Genomic DNA, 12,377 nt, shown 5'->3' on the forward strand with positions numbered 1-12,377 from the left:
GTATTGTGTGCAGCAGGGAAAACTATGCATCCTGCTTCCAGACTTTTAGTACAGTAGTAGGTGAAAACACCTCATTATTTTTAGTGACCTCACACTCATAATCCAATTGCTTGAAATGAAAAATATTTTTGCCAAAGAATATTAAATTCAGGCAACATTTGCTGAGTCTAATAGTGTTCAAGCACATGGCCACAAATGTAGATCAATGTTTCAGACTCCTCCAGATTGGTGGGAAACAGACATTTTACCCTTCAACAAACATTACAGAAATTGAAATCTTCATGAAAAGCTTGTTTAGTTGTTCAGTTGCATTTTAATTCCTTAAAATTCATTACTTAATCCACAAGCTTCATGTTCTGGTAATGAAATGGGCACAAACTATTAGGAAGAAAATTTACTTATACAGTAGTACTACTCACATTCACAATCAGAGAAGCCTTAATGATCCTGACTAACTCTTGAATGTCATCCAATGAAAATCAGGTTGAATTAAACTTTTCCCATGACTATGCTACATGCACAAATATTTCTAAAATAAAATAAATCATAGAACAGAAACATACTTATATGAGTAAATTTTAAACAAAAGGTGATAAATGCATCAAGCTAGCAAAATTTTGAGAACAAAAACAAATATGCCTGTCTTTGGCAACAAATTAAAAAATAATATGATAAGAATCAGCCTACATTTTAAATGGCAAAGTAAAGTCAAACGGTCCTTAAAGCTGGAGCATTCTGGGACAATGATCACTGGGCTGTGAAAGGAATTAATGAGCTACAACAGTACAAGTACTACTGCCCACTGTGTTATAAATGCTTCACTCACTTCTTCAGTTTTCTCACCTATAAACAGGAGCTGGAATAAAAACAGCATGGTGTTGAAAGACTACTTCTGAGACCTTACATCAGCTTCAGAAATTATCAGACACTGTACTAGATTAAAGTATTACAGATAAATGGTTAGACTAAAAGGCCACATTTCTATGCAGATGACTTTTCACTTCAGGAAATGAGTAAACAAAATGGTTTTCACTCTTTCATAATAGAAAATACTAAAAATGAATGGTGTGAGTCATGAAACATCAGTGTTCACCCCTTAAGGTCATGCCTACCCCTACACTCCCTTTGAACTGACCTGAGTAGATGCTCAGTTTTGTAGTCGAGCAACTTAAAGACCTAAGTGGACACTCCAGCATGGAAAACACTGAATATTAAGAGACTAAAGAATCCCATGGAAAATTACACAAAGGAACTTTGCTTCAGTACAAATAAAAAATATATTTTTGTTTTGGAAGAGTCACTGAAAGAAGTCCAGACATCTCAGCCAAGAACAATGATCCTGGTTAGGGAAAATTGTTCTGGTGGATGAACTATCAAAGAGCTTCTAATAGGGAGCAAACTAACACAGTTCTAGATACTTCTTATAAGAAATGGCCTTTGAGATAGCTGAAGTGTAATATCTTACAAGCAAAGGACCATGAAATTATTTTTCTGTACAACCAGGTTCTCTTCTAATACAACTGTAGTATAACATGTTTTCAGAATGGCCAATTGAGATTATTGCTCACACAAACAGAATACTTCTAACCAATTTTACCAGTCAAAGTATTTGCCACAGCCATTACCATTAAAAGAACATTGCTTTATGTTAATGAACCTACAAAATTTATTTTTCTCTTTCTTTAAAAGAATTGATTAATCTTCAAAATTAAATGCAGTGGGTACACAGGAACTAAAGGCCATTAGTTTTTACCTAAAAAAAAATTGTTTAACACTATCTTTACTGTTTTACAGTGAACTCTGCTGATTCTTGCTTGTAGAAGGAATTTCTGCCACTACTTTTTGTGCCTCAAGTAATTTTCATCTTTCTCACACACCATTAATAATGCTACTGCTCCAGGTATCACTAAACAATATAATTAATGGAGCCCAAGAACACTGCAACCTCGCCATGTTGCAATGTTGCAATGTGATTTGGATCTATAAAGAACATGCTGAAGGCTTTGGATGAATTGGCCAGATTAACCCAAATAATAATGCTGTGTAGGTTCAGGAAAAGAAAAAAAATGCAGAAATACACTACCTTCAACATATCCAAGCAATCAGAATATAACTGTATTAAACTGAGAATAATATGCATGTTATAATGCTGCTTCACTTATTTGTAAGTATCAGTTTAAACTGCTTAGCAAAGGAAAAAAGCTTGTAAGATAGACCATAGGGAAAAAAAGACTTTAGATTATTGGCCTAAGTTCAGCAGCAGAGTTAGCAATTTATGGACTTGATTATACCTTCAAAATGAACAATAACCCAGTAACTACTGCAGTAGAAAGGTACTAAATTTTTATGATATGGGGTAATCAGGCTGGCTACCAAAGACATAGACATGCTGCAAAGAAGAAACAATTTACATTAAAATAGTCAAGTAACAAATTCCCCTCTTGAAAAGGATATTTTTCTTTATATGATGTCTTTAGCAGACTGTAGGCTGTTTCTTTAAATGAATGCTTATGACACACTTAATTTTCAGGCACACTTCATTACAGAAACAGGCACCACAGTGTACATCATGTTTAGAAATAAATAGAGCTGTCATACTTGGATTCATATTGACATTTACATCAGACTCTTAATCTGTGTAGATTTGACAGATGGGAAAAAGTCAGCCACCCCACATATAAATGACACTTACATATTCATATACAACATATTTTTGGTTGTTTACTCAGTAAAGCAAAACTAGTTTATTTTTACATCTCTACTATGGCAGTAAATAGTCTGACATTTCAGCATATTTGGAGATGGTATGCCATTTTATTGCAATTACTATTTCCAAAAAAAAAAGGCAAAAAATAGTGCTGCTTTTAAAAAAAAAAAATAAATACAATGTATTATTTTTGTAGAAGATTAAAAAAAATATATATTCTTTGCTTCATGGTGTAATGGGTACTCACAGACTGTGGAATTAGCAATTTCATGCAAAATCAGTAAACTTTTCCCTTCCATTTAGTGCATGAATTGTTAACAAAAATGAAATAAAAATGAAGTACCTATGGTAACTCAATAAATACCCAAAGAAATGTAGTGCTTTATAATTACCTAATGCCTACAGGAGTAATTCAGTGGCTATTAAAAATATGAAAAAAAAATTATAAAACAGAACTCAAAATTCAATAAAATTCAAAATTTAATAAAAAAATTACATCCAAAATATTTTGGACTCTACTATTTTTTTCCAATTTCTTGCTATTATCTAGAATTTAAAGCACTTTTTACACTGTCCTCTCATGACTGTTTGTGTAATGAGCTGAGAACACATTTGGGCATGATCCCTGTGTAGTTAGATGCTGGATGCATCCATGAGGATTTTTTAAGAAAGTCATGAAGTCACATAAGACACAGGACAAGACTTAAGGTATTGTACACAACTTTCTAGATATCAATTTATCTTTGTCAGTTGCAATTATTCTGCCACAAAATATTATTTCATTCAAACATTTTAGATAGACTTTGGATACAACATAACTTACCCTATTTTGAAAAGCCAATGCTTTAGAAAGCAAAAAGAAAATTTACCAATATATTCAATCCTAATAAAAAGAAGCCAACAAAACACCAACAATGCAGGAAAACCTCAAGCTCTGAGAAGACAAAGGAGTTCCAGCTATCCTTGCATTCTCTTCACACACAGCAGGAGACACACAAAAAACCATGACCATGCAGAGGGCGCACTACACCAAAGGGAATGTGGATCATATGAATTAGTATATATGTCTACTTTTTTCCTAAGTTTTTCCATATTATAATCTCCCCAGGTTAGAGAGGCTTATTTGCTGTAAATTTATGCAAATTTGGCTACAATTCAAGCTTTGTCTGCTGAAAGAATCTAGATGTTATCATAGCAATAACAACAATTTAAGCATGGACAAACAAGACACTTATTATGTAACAATTTTTTTAAGCATTGCTCTAAAGTAAAATATGATGTAAATAAAATATTTAGAGGCCTTCTAGGACATCTGTAACAGAAAACATTCCTGGTGACACTAAATTATACAAACCAACCCAACCTGGAACCTTTTAGCAAAGAATAAGCCAAAGGGTGAAGCTGGCACTTACAGAAATGTCTGGCTTTGACAGCTTTGATCACTTGAATTTTGCAGAAATTGAATGACATTTCTCACCAAAAGGACCAGAGGAAGCTGTACCTGGCACTTGTCAGTTTAAAAGAGAATATATCCAACGACAAGAATACAACATCTTTGTCATCAGCTCTGTGACTTCTCTGGAAATTTCTAGTGATTTCATACATGGAAGACATAATTTTATGTTGATTTGGGGCAGGGAGAAATAGGCTCAATTGCACACAGTTTCACTGGTCATTCTTCACTACAGTGTGTCTTATGGATCCATTCTCAGATAACTGCAGAGTAGAGATAAGGATACCTTAACAGAATTTACCACTAAAATGGTTCAGTACACAGAGGACAAATTCCCAACCCTTGTAAAACACCAGGAAGAGTTAACACAAGAGGGAGATCTGCATTCCCTTTTTACCTTAGACATTGGAGTCCATTTAAATGTGAGCATAGCATTATATCTTGTAGCATACCAGTTCTGATGCCAATAAAGCAGTGACAAAATTACTTCAGAGGAATGCTGCTTTAGTTTAGAAAGATACTACTAAGACACTATAAAATATCATTAAAACACCCATGAGTACAAAACAAGTGATGTGAAAATTCATTTCAATACCTTCCCATGCATAACACTTTAGTTACTTCAGATTATATTATGCTACAGAGGTTTTTCACAATCTTGCCTTCAGAAAATTTGAGAATACGTATAAAATCCATTTTTTATTACACCACATCTTTAGTAATAAATAGAGTATATTGCTTTTAACTTCAATTGTGACTAATTCCCAGCCAATTTTATTTTTTATCACATCAGCAAATACACAGACTTCTTTGACATCAATTATTAACTTATAAACTAATTGAAAAGAAGAAACCAATGTAGTATAAAAATTACTGCAATCTTCTTTTAAGAGGAATTAAGACGTAATGAAGTATGAACTTCAGAAACTCAGGAGTTTTGTTTCAAATTAATTTCAATTCAATATAAAATATGTTTATGCTTATCTAAAAGTGTCATTCTCCAGCCAAGCCTGTCCAAACTTACTCTCTCCCTAAAGTTACCAATCAGAAGTATAAAACATACTCCCATATTCTTCTGTTCTTCTTCTGAGAAATGTCAATCTTTCCTTTTTAGTATCCACTTGAAACCAAAAAACCTGTTTGCTTTGTTTTCCAGGAACATAGCCTGCTTGCCAAACACCAACTTCCAAGTTTATGTACCTGGAAATATATTATATGGTAATATAATAAATAAGTATAATGATGGAGAAAGAGAAACAGAGAAAAAAAAAAAGAGAGAGAGAGAAAAATAAAAGGAGAAAAAAGGAAAAGCTGGGGATGTACAGGCCAGTCAGTCTCACCTCTGTGCCCAGCAAGATCATGGAGCAGATCCTCCTGGAAACTATGCTGAGCCATGTGGAAAATAAGGAGGTGATTTGTGACATACAATATGGCTTCAAAAAAGGCAAAATATGCCTTACAAATCTGGTGGGCTTCTATAATGGAATTACAGTGGTGGTGAATGAGGGAAAAGCAATTGAAGCCATTGCCTGGTTTGTGGAAAGCATTTGATGTTGTGCCACACTATGCCATTGTCTCTAAAATGGAGAGAGACTGATTTGATGGATAAAGAATGGTTACACTCAAACAATTGCAATCAATGGCTCCTGTCCAAGTGGAGACCAGTGACAAGGGGCACTCCTCAAGGGTCAATGTTGAGACTGTCACTGTTTAACATTTTCGTACATGACATGGACAGTGGGAATTGAGCACACCCTCAGCAAGATGGCCAGAAAGTCAATCATAACCTGGGCTACATCAAAAGATCTGTGACCAGCAGGTCAAGGGACGTGATTCTGCACTTCTACTCCAGTATTGTATAACCCCATCTGGAGTTCTGTGTCCAGGCTCTGGGTCCACAACATAAGCAGGACATTGATCTGTTGGAGCAAGTCCAGAGGAGGGTCATGAAGACTATCATGAGCATCTCTCCTATGAAGACAGGCTGAGAGAGTTGGGGTTGTCCAGCCTGGAGAAGAGAAGGCCTAAGGAGAGGCCTTAGGGGAGCCTTCCAGTGCCTAAAGGAGGCCTTGCAGGAAAGCTGAAGAGGGAGTTTTTACAAAGCCATGTAGTGACAGGACAAGGGGGAATGGCTCTAAACTGAAGGAGGGTAGGTTTACATCAGATATAAGGCAGAAATTCTTTCGTGTGATTATGATGAGGTACTGGAACACATTGCCCAGAGAAGTTGTGGATGCCCATCCCTAGAGGCATTCAAGGCCAAACTGTCAGCAACCTGGTCAATGGAAGGGTGTTGCTGACATGACAGGGTGATTGGAACTAGATTATCTTTAATGTCTCTTCCAACCCAAACCATTCTGTGGTAACTTCACTTATAAATTCCATTACCTCCACTGTACTGTTCAGTCCTAGATTGATCGAGACTGATAATCCATTACAGCTGCCTAACTGAACATTAGAGAGGCCAAAAACTTGAATGACTTCAAAGCAATAGACCAAGTGTAGGAGGAAATGTCTACTAGAGGCCGTTAAACAATCGACACACAACCTCCACAAAAGTTACTAGCCCAAGTTGGGCCTATGGTAAGAGAGGGATTACTTGACCTATCCTCAGCTCCCTAGACTCCATCACAGAGAATGACTAAACAAACCTTTGGTCTGACCTAATACCTGTTCTTAGGTTCCTACTCAGATATCCCTCAACCTTTATCAAAACACACATCACATATCCCCAGGACGTATAAACAGCTTCATCCTTACTCAGCAAACCTTCCACATCTTATACTTCAAGAAATGTTCACAAGAAAAAACACCCATCACACCTTCCCTTCTCAGAAGCAGGGCTTGAATTCAAATCTTGCACAGCCACAACATACTCTATTATTATAGAATAGTCTTGAAGGCCCAAAATTATTTCAAAAACAATGCAATAGGACAGTGAGAATTTTTTTTTTACAGCAAACTTTCTGTCAATTGACCTGTCTCACTTGCGCATACTCTGCCAGCATAACACAAGACCTGCAGGCACAAGTGAGACCACTTTTACTCCCATGATCTGGAGTGTCATCAGTGTAATGCTGTCAATACCAAGTCATAAGCCCGTTCACAAGTGTGTATGAATAAAAAGAAGTTATTTCAAAGAAGGCTGCTTGTGACCTCAACGGAGCAGTTAAAGTTGCTTCAATCACCTCCAATCACGATGTACAAAACTATTTAAGCATGATTTTTCTGATATCAACCAGTTATGACTGCAAAATTTCCTACACTGTTATTCCAAATAAGTTGTAGAATATACATCTGGACACCCACTCTCTCTGAGCAAATTAGTTACTGTATGCATTTCTAAGTTCTAGCATTTATATGCATCAGTGACGAGACAGAAATAATGAAGTTGTATCTAGACTGCTATCAACACTTGATAGATTATCTGTCTGGCCCTATGTTCCATGTTTTAAGTGCAATTTAAAAATTTAAAAATCAGTATTACAGTACTTTGTAATGTCAGAAGGCAGAACTTTAATTTAACTTTATAATTCTAGATACGATAGCTTTCCCTTGAATATGAAGTGATGTATCACACATTCCAAGCTTTGTATTCTATAATCATAGAGCTTTTTGTTACTGTTAAAGCCACAATTTAGGTTCTGAGGCAGTAAAATGCAGTAGTATAAGGAATACATTAGAAACGGTTTTTTAAATTAGGCTAAGAAAAATCATTGCAGCTGGAATTTAAGTAGAGAAAATTATAGGAAAGTACTCAGAAAACATTTATTACAGAAGTCTAAACAACATACACATTTTGATAACATATATATTAAAACATATGGATTTTTAATTGCATTGCTATTGTGATACTTAGCTAGCCATCCTCAGTTTTGATGGGCACTTATTTCTAATTTTAAAAATATTCCAAGCAAAAAGCCTATCAAGTCTTTCTTGTGTGTGTGTCTTATTTGTTTTGTTCCTATTCTACTGCATCTCAGAGTAACAGCAATCAAAACCTGTACAAGGCTGGCAGAAAAATTTTAATGTATTAAATTACCAGAAATATCATTATGTCTGTCAACAGGAGAGGAAAATTATTGTTTTACCCCTTTTCCCCATGCTACAGAGGTAAACAGCTGCTTTTTTTTCTGCCAGTCAAGCTTCTAGGTTTACCTAACTCCCAGTAAGTCAGCAGAGGACCAGTTATGACAGCCAAACACATTTTCATCTAACCAAAATACTTAATTTTGTGTAATACTTGTCTCAAATGTAAACCCTAAAACAAAATTCACAGAAAAATTGGTCACTTTGCATGTAATTCCCCACCATTTTTGATAAAGATGATAAAACAGTAAATTATATCAGCTTTAGCTGTATCAAGACTCACAAACTGCATCCTCATTGACTTATGCTCTGATTTAGTCAACAGAAGATTCTAAAAAAAATTATCCAAATAACACACATCTCTGAGAGGTGGGTTCAAGCATTTGAAAGGGGTGTTAATTTGCCTTTCATGCTGAAATATAGGAAATGCCCCTCATTGTTCTACTTCATTAGCTTCATTTTATTTATAACCCTAGTGAAAATGTTCATGGATACCTGTGTCACTCATGGTATACCTGCACACGTTTCTTGAGGAAACATACCTGTATTGGGTAATTTTGTCACACATAGGAAATATTTTTTACTCCTTTAATTTCTTAATAGCAACACACATTATGCCACAAAGATATTACTGTCCAAAGCCCATTGACAAAATGCAAGATCTGTACCTATTATAAATATTTCATATTTATGTTCTCTTCAAAAATAAGAAGTGCCTAACACCTTTGTTCTGATTAATTCCCAATCTGGTGTATGGGAAGTGGGTACAGGGGTACCATTTCACTGCAGAAAAATTAGAATTGCTCATATTGAATGGGCATGAAAAGAATCTAGACTAGACAACAAAGGCAACAAAGCCTATTATGGACCTAACATTTCTAAATTAGACTGTAGTGTTCAATGTAGTGAACAAAAGCTTTTGTTAATAAAACTACAGTCAACAGCATTACTGTGTAACTTCCAGAAGAAAAAAAATTAGGAGTAAGTTTGTGCACAGACTAAGCTTTCCTATTGGTACCTTGAGTAGGTCAGGATGGAGAAGTACAGACAGAGAGTGGGAGAACTTTGAGATCTTTAATACTTCCACTGCCTCTGCTTGTGATGTACAACATCTATTTCCTGGATAAACAGAGAAGTTAGGTCCCCAGAGCCTGAATCCAGTGCCTTTCATAAGCCCTAACTTCATTTTTACAAACGATAAAAGAAAATGTAATTTCCTTTCCAGCTTTACCAGTAATCCATACATGTTCATATTGCAGACTGCAAAAGCATCTGTGAGATCAATAATAAACATTCTACTCATCATTTACTCTTCTGCTTTATTTAAAGAGAACATTCTCCAGCATACCTGCCACTTTCCAGTTGGAATGATGGAATCCAGATAACAGAAATATAAAAATACATTGCAAACAGCAAGATATATGCTGTTTAGCAACAGGCAGGAGACCTCCCAAAATCAAGCAGCCTAATTTCTACATTTCTGAATTAAAAAAAACAAAGAATACAATAGGGTATCAACAAGTCTCAGATATGAGGGAATATCAGATCACATCTGCCAGTGTGTTTCTCCTCAATACTCTTCCTAATCAAGAAGTCTCACATACTCAGGTTCCTTCCACCCAGCTACAGGTTATTTAGTCAATCACACTCAGTGGTGCAGTTTAAATCAGATTTTTCCTGCCATCTGCCTGCCTCCACTCAGAGAAACACAGAATAGGTAAAGTTAGAAAGGACCACTGGAGGTCATCTAGTCCAACTACTCTGTTCAAGCAGGGTCCCCTTGAGCACATTACACAGGATTGGGTCCAGACGGCTTTTGAATATCTCCAGTGAAGGAGAATCCTGAATCTCTCCAGTGAAGGAGAATCCACAGCCTCTCTGGGCTACCTGTTCAGTGCTCAGCCACGCACACAGAAAAGAACTTCTTCCTCACGTTCAGGTGGAACTTCCTGTGTAATCACTCCACTTACATCTGTAACAGTAAAGTTTATTACAGCTGACATATCTAGAGAATTTATTTACACGAAACTTGAAAATCCCAGCTGATCACATGCAAGCTTGAATATATTTACTTGAGTTACTGGGGAAGTCACTTCTGTCACGGAGATGGTGAAAAGCACCATCCATATTGTTGCAAAAAAGCACAATTGTTTGCTAAATGTGAAATCCCTCAATCAGGTAAAGGAAACTTGAACCAAGAAGCACTGGAACTTCCCAGGGTGGCTGCAAGTATTTTTCTCAATAATCATTAATCCCATTTTTCAGAAGTAGCTAGTTGCTAAAAGGTTTTAGGGGTTCAATTTTTTGTTTATTTATTTTAAGTAACCATTGCACATTTTCTTTTTGGTGTTTGTCACTTAATAAATACCCTTAAAATATGATGTTAAAAGTTGCTTCTATCTATAATACACACTGATTTACTACACTAATGTTGGAAAAGGTAAAAAAAAACTTCTAAAACACTGTAAACATAAAAGCTTGAATTTTCTAAATATGTCTCTCTTGTCCTGTAGTGATTATGTATAATGTTAAATACCTCTGCACATAATTACAGAAAACACAGCACTGCCATTTTATAGACTGATATGAATAATAACTGGATTTTATGTATTTTCAAGCTATATCTAATTTGCACATTTTGTCCAAAATGCCTTTAGCTACCTTTTTTCTAAATTCTTTACCTGATTCCTTTGGCCATTAGGCTCGATGCATTCTGCTGTTATTGCTCTCATTTACCTTTTCACTTGTCATTATAAAATATTTTTATTATTTCCTTCGTGCAGCCTCATGCGGAATGATCACAAGAATACCTCTCTCTAAACGCATTTTTTTCTCTTTTTTTTCTTTTTTTTTTTTTTTTTTTTAATGAAAGCAGCAGCTTTGCGTGGGTGATTCATTGCTCACATCAGAACAGCAGAGCATCAACCAAACCTCGGAAAAAAAAAAAACCTTTTTCAGGACTCCAAACAATCTTGATGTCACCGTGGTGCGAAATACGATCTCCTGCTCCGGGAGGCTTTTCCAGAGTACTGAGGCAGTCCCAGTCTCTGCGGACCCACAGCAGCGCCTGGCCGCAGCACACCTGGGAGGCGAGGGGACACCCCCACGCGTGTCCCTGTCACTCCTCCTGGCAGCTGCAGGGAGCCCGGGCAGGCACGGAACTCAGCCTCTCCCGGTGCTCCTGCCATGCTGGGCTCCTTCCCCACCTCCCGGCTGCTCTCTGGCGGGGCAGGGCACAGCGGGGTTATTGCCCTGCCAGCAGCACCAGCGGTACCCTGGGGGACACCGAGAAGGGGTGCGCAGCAGGTGGAAGGAGGCGATTCCCCCTCTCTGCTCGGCCCTAGTGAGGCCACATCTGGAGCGCTGTGCCCAGTTCTGGGCTACTCAGTACAGGAGAGACCAGCAGCTCCTGGAGAGGTTTCAGTGAAAGGACGCAAAGATGATTTGGGGTCTGGAGCATCTCTTATGAGGAGAGAGTGAGGGAGCTGGGCCTGTTTAGTCTGGAGAAAAGAAGACTGAGAGGGCATCTCATGAATGCATACGAATATCTCAGAGGCAGGTGCCAAGAGATTGGTGCCACACTCTTTTCAGTGGCGCCCGGAAAGAGGACGAGGAGCAATGGCCATAAACTGAAACAGAAGTTCCACCTCAACACGAGGAAGAACTTCTCCGCATTGAGGGTGGCAAAGCACTGGAACAGGCTGCCCAGGAAAGTTGTGGAGTCTCCCTCTCTGGAGACATTCAAAACACACCTGGATGTGCTCCCGTGCCACCTGCTCTAGGTCACCCGGCCTTGTCAAGGGGGTTGGACTGGATGTCCAGAGGTCCCTTCCAACCCTAACGATTCTGTGATTCTGTGATCTCCCCCAAAGACACGTGGGGAAGCCCTTCGACAGCCGTCTCTGGCAGCCGAGAGCCGGGAACCGTTTGGTTTCTTTTGTAGGAAAGTCGGGAACGCTGAGTCGAGCTCCAGCCCGGCCCCGCCCCTCAGGCGCGGTAGGCGGTCTCTACCGCGCGTGGGCTCGAGAGCGCCGTCCCCGCCCTCCTCAGGCCGGGTAGCGGAGCGCCGAGCGAGGGACGCTGTGTCGATGCGCTCGCTGCTCGTGCCGACCCCTGGCGCCGGGCGGC

Source organism: Molothrus aeneus, chromosome 1, assembly GCF_037042795.1.
Source record: "Molothrus aeneus isolate 106 chromosome 1, BPBGC_Maene_1.0, whole genome shotgun sequence".
In the NCBI taxonomy this organism is placed as follows: Eukaryota; Metazoa; Chordata; class Aves; order Passeriformes; family Icteridae; genus Molothrus; species Molothrus aeneus.